Genomic DNA, 9018 nt, shown 5'->3' with positions numbered 1-9018 from the left:
CCCCCACGCAAACAAAAGTGAAGCCCAGTCTTGGTGAACAATTGACTGACATGCAAAGCAGGATTTCCTCGGTTTTGTGTATTCACACACGCGTCTGTTAATGATCATTTGCACAGCTCTTTAGGTCTTAGCTGTTTTCAGGAAACAGTAGCATGTGGGCCCTATTATCGCCTCACTTTGCATTAGTTAATCTCGGTGATCAACACAACAAAAGACAAAGATGTTAATTGATATAAAAGTGTTTTTTTCCTTCTCCTTTCTCACATATTAGAAAATACTCAAAGCACTAACATGGATGGCTTAAATGGCCAAATAAAACCAATATTCCTACAAACCTCAAGACAATCTACCAACAATTCTTGTTTGTGTCTTTAAATACATTTAAAACCACACATTTTTTAAGACATAAAACGTTTATTTAATCCCACGTGTGGGAAATTTCCTTGTTCCAGTAGCACAGAATTTGGCAAAAATATATATACAGAAGACTGACGACTTTGACAGGGCACAAAAAACACAAATACAAAAATTTTAAAAATATATATCAAAATATATACAAAAAAATAAAAAGAAGAATAACCATACTCTGAGAAAAATTTGGGATTACTTAAGCGCCAATTTCTTGTCGCTAACTAGTTGGGGTATATTATTTCTGTTAGCAGCTGCTAGTCAGTGCACCTCATAAAAACACAACTCTTCAGATTTTGTATAATAATGCACAAATTATATAATGTGCTGCATTTAGGTTTCTAAAGAGTTGTATTACTGTCAGTGTGAACAATGCCAGGGTAGCTGATTCTCTGTGCTAAGCTAAAAACAAAGAAGCTAAGCTAAGTGACTTCTTGCTCAAAATAACCAAAAGACAACATAAGTGGTATCGTTTAAACTAACTCTCTTAGTTAGGCTTTTATTCTTCACATTTTCTGTAAATAAACAAACAATAGCTTGTGATATTTCTGGTCTTACGCTGCTGGTATTGTTCTTACCTTCAAACAAAGCCAGGCTAGCTGATTCCTTAAACTATAAGCTAAGCTAAAAATAAGCTAAGCTAAGTGGCTTCTCGCTCAGAATTAAGCAAAACAACAATGTCAATGGCACATTTTTAACTAAATCTCTTATAAGAGATTTAGGCATGTGTATCTCACATTTCCTGTAAGTAATTATATGTGACCTCTAGATGTTGGCAGTTTGAATTGTTCCTACCTTCAAACAAAGCCAGGCTAGCTGAGTCTCTGTGCTAAGCTAAAAATAAGATAAGCTAAGTGGCTTCTTGCTCAAAATTTAGCATGGCACATTTTAAACTAACTCTCTTAGTGAGGCTTATATACTTATCCAACATATCTTGTATTATTTATGGTTCTTAGATGGTGGCAGGTCTTACCTTCTAACCAACTGATCTGTGTGTTAAGCTAAAAACAAGTTAAGCTAAGTGGCTTAAAATGAACCTATGTGAGATTATTTCTGGTATCTTCTCCACTAACTCTCTTAGTTAGGCTAAGACCAATAGCCTGTATTATTTCTACGCTTTGGATGGTGGCAGGCAGAGTTGTTCTTACTTCAAACATAGACAAGCTAGCTGTTTCTCTGCGCTAAACTAAGCTAAGCTATGTTGGCAAATATTTCCATCCCAAATAATTCTCTGCAAGGAAAACAATTCTCCAAATGAATCCAATCTTCAATTTCCAGTGAATCCGTCAAGCCAATTTAACTAATGAGACAGAAGATTTATTAGATGTCTCACAGTCTACTACAACCAACTACTCTGCCCCTGACAAGGCCACCACAGTGTGATGTATTTCAACCACATTATCATTGGCCTGTGATGAGGTAGCCAAGGGGGGGCTGAGGTCACCCCACAGCGTTCCTGATAAACATCCTGTCAATCTATAACTCTGCACATCTGCCAAACACACCTTCCTCTCTCATCTGTCAGCTTCTTTTTTTTTTTTTTTTTACACAGGAGAATATCCCCGCAGACCTCACAGTGAAACATGGCACCACCCAGCCAAAAAACTGCAGCCCTCTTCAGCAGACAGTCTGCCCTGGGGAAGAAAATTTAGTCTTTGCTATAATTGAAGGAGATTATTTTTATCAAACGGGTCTCTCTTTCACCATATCTGCTTTCACTCCCTTTAGGTCATGTCAGTAGAGTTTGCTTACGAATTACATGATCGGTGTTGTGCCGTGTAATAATATCCTTTCTGCTTCTTATACATTAGAAAAAACAGGGCTTCTGCTGCGGGTATTTATAGAGCAACCCGATACTCAGCATCCTGTCAAAAGAGCAAAACTTATAAACAAGAACAGGGTCGTAAACATTAATACTGTCGGAGCAAAGAGAAACTGAGAATAGCACAAAGAAAACACAATCATTCCGTCTTTTTATTAACTTGCGGTGACTCGATTTAGAAACTATGTCTGGTTTGGTATCTCCTGCCCACGTGGACAGACATGAGGTAGTGAGACTGGGACCGTAGCCCAGCCCCTTTGCTCTCACCACAGCGCTCATGGCATCTTTGAGAAAACAGCCATAAAACAGAAAATATCCTCAACACAGATGCTGACATTCCTTACCACCACCATCAGCCCTGCTTTGGAAAAAAAAAAAAAAAAAAGCTCTGTTCTGCTCTCTGCCATACCGCTGATGCATGTGCGTCTGCGAGAGTTTTCTTAATTCGGCAAGGATGGGTTTTAGTAAGGAAAAAATGTGAAGGTTTCTGTTTCGCCTTCCCAGTAAGGCCGTACAACTGAAAGCAATCATCAGCCCTAAACACATCAAGCTGGGCAGACTCAGAAGATTTTGAGGGCTTATATAACCGACTTTAAGGGCTTTGACTGCTGGGTACATTTTCACCCACCATTGTGCGATAATGCCTGTTTGTTTTTCGGCCTTCACACAGGCTGCATGTTTCACCTCGCTCGGGCCGCTGGAAAAACAATTTATCATTTTATTAGGAGCGGGAACAGTAAAACCAATCTGGCATTTACTCAGCTTGAAGATAAGTAGTTACAATCTGGATAACATTTGGGGTTTTTTATATACTAACATCTAGTTATATAAGCTTAAGAGTTGGGAATTTTAAAAGCAAACAGCTAGTTATATCTTGTTCCTCTTGAATGGTATTTCGAGTTTCTTTTAACCTTGACCGACTGGGCCAAGTGATAGACTGCGACCTTTCACATCTGAACAGGGTCCTACTATGACTCACCCGGTGCCCTTGTCTGACCTGCTTTATCACCCGTAGTGAAGGATAACATTCGGAAAGCTGTGACCCCCTCCTTGGAAGCCACTGCCAGGGTCACGCGTCCACTTGACCATCAACTCTATCCTGATTCATCAACCATGGTCGACTTTGGTCAGGACGTTATGTAAGGGAACGTTTGTTTTTTGTTTTTTTAACGCTTACTTTGAACCTTGCGTTGAGCTCGCCTCACCTGCAGGGAATCAGAAGCTACAACAACACAGACAAGGCTCCTGGTTTTCATTAAGATAAGATAAGCTTAACTGTATTGATCCTACAAAGGGTGCACACGGATGGACGGCAGAGAAGTGGATTATACAACATGTTTGAGAAATTCCTGCAGGCTTCTTAAATTTTTCTTCTTTTTTTTTTCCACCACAAAAGCTTGACACCGTAGGAATCCATTTGAATAGAATTAATTCAAGCTGCTGCTCTCTCTCTCCCTCTCTCTCTCCGTCTGTCTGGGAGGAAACTACAAACTTCAACAGCCGCCTTTCAAGCCTACAGGGCAGATAGATAGAGAATCTTGAAATGCGGTCTCAGTCTTGTTGATTGGCTTTGTGTTTATTGTTTTATTACTGCTCCCCTACCAACAGTTCACAGTTAATATTTAGTGTGTGCACTGAAGTAAAAGTTGTCCTATTAACACAAATGGAAGTGCTAAAAGAAGCATGAATATAAATGTAAAGGTCTCTTTTTTCATTTTGTGCATTACAACTTGTTAGTTTTAGGAACATAACTTCATTTGTTGAATAAAACAACAGGGATTTTATAAATCTGCAATCACAATCTTCTCTGTGTTTCTAACATTTGCTGATTCATGTTTCTTTCAGTGTCCTAGGGGGGAATTGATTAAAATTTTGATTTGTCCGCCTTGATTTACCTTGCTGAAAGTAATACATTTTATAGGCAGCCGTGAGTGAATTTGTGTCTTTTTTAATTTTTAAGTTTTGCCTCTCAGGCTACATGCAGGCTGTCCAATTTCATTTATGAAAGCGAACCTCAAGGAAAATCTGCCGACAGGACCCAGAACTAAGAAAATGTGTTTTTGCTTCTCATTTCATTTTCATTTTCTTTTACGGACAGAGTAAAACATGGAGTATCATAAAGCATCAGGCCCCGTCAGTGAAAGTTAATCTGATTTTAAGCATTTCATCATCATATTTGGAGCCATTCTTTCGCTCTTCCCGAATCCCGTTTGACCTCATTACGTTGAAGTGCGTTTAGTATTATCTACATTCATCTTTCGCTCTGCTGTTTTCAGCTCCTGTCAAATTTCTGACAGTCAGACACGACAGGCAGATTACCATCCTTTTTAGTTGACAGAAATGGTAAAGAGAGACCATTTAGTGCTGATTAAGTCCCAACGGTGTGGTGTCCATATGGAGCAATAATTGTCTTAAATACTGAAGCTTTCCAGCAGCACTCGAATTCAGCAACACACAAAATATTTGCACTTTTACCCTTCACCCTAACACGACCAGTTTTGACAAATGATGACGATGAGTTTATAATCAGTGTTTGGATGTACGGGCACTCTCGGACAAAAACAAGCCGCATTTGACACATTTTCGTCTATTTAAGCTGCGGTCATTTCGTCCCTGTCCGGCAGCTGGCCGCCGTCACTCTTGCGGGTCAGCGAAGGTTCGAGTGCTCCTCGGCGGCGCAAATGTGACACGCTGCATCCCACGTGTCAACACATCACAGATGGATAGAGAGCTGTCCTCGGAGAGGGATCGCAAGCTGTTGGTGAGCACTCTTCGCGTTGCGTATCCAACAGAGGTCTCTTCAAACAAGGGGTGGATGGCTAACGAATGAGCTCATGTAAACTAAACTGTCCAGATATAGGCTCTCCCTCGGGCCCTCTGCATCTCCCGCAGCCTTTCTCTTCATCTCCTCTTCCTTCACTTTCATCCACCCCTTGTTTTCTAGCTTGATTCTTTTCCAATCTCTTCCCTTTGTTCCAGTCCACTTTTACCTTTAAACCCTCCCTATTAACTATTTTTTTTTCTTTTCCGAGTGCCCCCTCAGGAAGTTGGAGTATCGTCCCCTCAGTGTTAAGAGTAGGATCACAGACTGTGTGTGAGCCTGTGGAATTTCCTCTATAGTTTGTCCGGCAGGTCCCGCGCCCCCCCTTGTACTACCCCACAGCGAGCATGTGTGCATCTGTGTACATCCTGCAAAGATCAGGGCTGCGATACAGTAGAGACTCTCCCATGTGTAAGGACAGGAGAAGGTCTTAGGGAAGAAGAGGGAGGTAGTCACACTGAAATCAAGGCAGAAAGCCTTCATCTGTGGTATGCTGGGCTGCGTGACTCTCTTTACTGGGAGCTCTGCTTGACCCCTGCACACCCCGCTGAACCGCGCACACAAACAAACACTGGGACGGAGACGCAAGCGGAATAACACCGAGGCTGGAAAGCCATAAACATTCATCCACTCGAGCACACAAACAGAAAACATACACACATGCCAAGCTTGGGAAGTGATTAAAAGTAATTTCCTCCCTTTTAAGCGTGGAAAATATCTTTGGATACGGGCAACATTATAGGACTTAATCCACGTTGGGCTCTACCTTTTCTTAGTGCTAAGAATGCCTCTGCTGTCATCCAGAATATCTGACTTTCAACAGCGTCCCGACACATCTACCGGAGCCATGTATTGAGGAAACGCAGACCTCTTTAATTTTACCACAGAACAGAAGCAGCAGCAGCGGCGGCGACACAGACACAAACTGACATGTGGAACCAAGCAGTCGCATGAAGGATACCGTGTACCACAATTATCCTACAATGTAAAAATAAAAATATAACAGACAAGGATATTCAGCGAGCTGACACATTTTCACTTCGCCTCATCGTGAAACCCAATTTATCTCCGCCCGAGCCTTTGAATCTGTTTATCTCCCGCAAGGACATGACAATCCAAATTATCTGGAGGAAAAACACTCCCATTGATCATATTCTGTCGTGGTTGTTCATTTCAATAAGACCCGATGAGCTTGGGAGTAAACAGAGAGCTGCTTTTGCTTTTATGGTGACAGTGTCTGCTCTCGCGCATCAAATATTTAGCTGTCAGAGCTCCTGCTGTGAGACAAGAGAAACGAACAGAAGAGCTTCTGAGCTCATCAGTGTTGAAAAGCTCCGTCTTTTTTTTTAAATGCACGAGAACCAAAATTAACAACGAGAACACAGGGAGTATGAAGAATCCCCAGCAAGGACAGTGTTGATCCTCTCACCATGGTGAGATTCACAGTGATGTGCCTCCCACACACAAAATAAACACAGTTAGAACTGACATTCCACTTTAAGGAAGGAGAGTGACCCGGGTCAGAAGAGTGTTTGGGCATTGCTGCCATTCCAAGCGAACTCCCTCATGAGTCAGTGTCAGTCCACGGGGTATGGATGCGTGTGTTGTGTATCCAACCGTGTGTGCCAGGTGCATCTGTTTGTGCACATGTGAGCCGTGTACATGTGTGTCTTAAGAAATATGCCGCTCGAATCCAGCAGAAAATAAACCGCAGGGTTCACAAACAAGAGCGGTACTCCGTCTGCGTGCTGCTGTCTGGGAGAAGAGGGCTTGTGCGGTAAAGAAAATGTATTTTCTTTTCTGTTTCCTGTCTGCAGCGGGAACAGAACTCTCTGACTTCTCAGTGAACTATCCAGCAGCACGCCAGCCCTGTTTGTGTGTGTGTGTGCAGCGAGGACACAACACCCGGGGTTCAGTTTGGTGGAGCACAGGCCCAGGGAGGAAGCTCGTCCTCTGGGGAGTCGCCCTTGGGAGTCAAAGTTCTGGAGGTCACTCAAGACAAGCTCGGCAAATTCAACACCCACCAGCGGAGAGTTGTGTGGAGGAACGAGCAGAATCTGAAAGCAAACAGGCATCCTGCGAGAATGTTTAAACATTTGCTTCTCGGTGTCATCCATCATATTCAGCGCAAAAATAAGTCTGTCTGCATTAACTGCAGCACAATAAATCACTGCAGCAACTACTATGACAGCTCATCTCTGACAGCTTTAATCACCCGAAATAGAATAACAAGAGTGGGCTCGGGGAGCTGAACGTCAGCGTGCTAACATGCCCACAGAGGCAATGCTAACATGTAGATACTTAGCAATGTTTATCATGCTCACTCTCTCAGTTTAGTCTGTTAGCAAGCTTTCTAATTACCATTAAATTCAGTTCAAGCGCAACTGAGGCTCATGGGAGTTAATGTTTAGTTATCCAGGTGGCTTGTGAATCCAAATTTTTTATCTCACTTTTTTTTTCTGACTTTCCAGCATAAGCAAATGTGTATTAATGATGACATTACTGTTCCTGTGAATGCTGGTTCACTGTAGTTGTAGCTTTGTGTACACTTTAGGGAACTGTGGTGTAATCTTTCCACTGTTATGAGTCAAAATGTTGACAGTGGGTTATTCTGTGGAAATCGTAAATATCTTTTATACATTTCGTGGCCATCCAAGCCCCGTTTGTTTAGGTGTTTCAGTCTGGAGGAGCAAAAATATGCTTACAGCTTTTGCAGCTACATACATCCCTTTTGTGGCTTGTTTACATGCTGCCACCTAGAGTTCTACATGTGCAACACAAATCTGTCATTCAGTCATTTTCTTGCACTGTAGAGGGTCGCGGGGGAGGAGGAGGGGGGCAGTCTTTGGACGGTGGGAAGAAGCCGGGGTACCCGAAGAGAACTCATGCAGACACAGGGAGAACATGCAAACTCCACACAGAAAATACAGAGCTATGTATCACCAGCGCGTCATCAGTGATAAGAAAATCTGTATGTGCAAAAATGTAATGAGAAGTTAAGGGGACTAAGCACAGATCCATGAGGTACCCCATTTGGATGACACTTGCTTGGCATGTCGCTTTGAATGAGCAACTTGTGAGACTAGTGAAGGTACAGAGATTCTGCCATGCAGGGGGGAGTTCAAAATAACACAACAGCTTTAGGGAATGAAGCTGATATCAAGGTTGAAGGATCTGTATATTTAGAACAAAAGGAAAGGCCCTCAGTTGGCCTTTGATTACAGCACGCTTTCGCTGTGGCATTGTTTCGATGAGCTTCTGCAATGTTACCAGATTTATTTCCATCCAGTGTTGCATTAGCTTTTCACCAAGATCTTGTATTGATGATGGGAGAGTCCGATCACCGCACAAAGCCTTCTCTAGCACATCTAAAAGATTGTCAACAGGGTAAAGGTCTGGACTCTGTGGTGGACAATCCATGTGTGAAAATGATGTCTCATGCTCCCTGAACCACTCTTTCACAATTTGAGCCCCACGAATCCTGACATTGTCTAACCTAGACCTGACCAACTGCAGCAACCCCAGATCATAGCACTGCCCCCACAGGCTTGTACAGTAGGCACTAGGCATGATGGGTGCATCACTTCATCTGCCGCTCTTCTTACCCTGATGCAATAGTTCCCCACTATCCTTCCAGCTTTTAATAATGCGTTGGACAGTTCTTAACCCAATTTTAGTAATTTCTTCAATCTCCTTAGGTGTTTTCTCTGCTTGAATGATCTGACCCTTCTCAAACAGACTAACATCTTTTCCTCGACGACAGGATGTGTCTTTAGACATGGTTGTTTAAGAAATGAGAAGCTACTCATTGCATCAGTTGGGGTTAAATAACTTGTTGCCAGCTGAAAGATAATCACCCATGCAGTAATTATCCAATAGGAGGCTCCTACCTATATGCTTAGTTAAACTCAGGTGGCGACTTTTCTTTTGGCCAGGCAGTGTGTGTATTTAATCAAATTTACCACGC

This window comes from Chelon labrosus, assembly GCF_963514085.1.
Source record: "Chelon labrosus genome assembly, chromosome: 11".
Taxonomy (NCBI): Eukaryota; Metazoa; Chordata; class Actinopteri; order Mugiliformes; family Mugilidae; genus Chelon; species Chelon labrosus.
The sequence above is the reverse complement of the archived record's forward strand: the minus strand, read 5'-3'. Positions refer to the sequence as shown.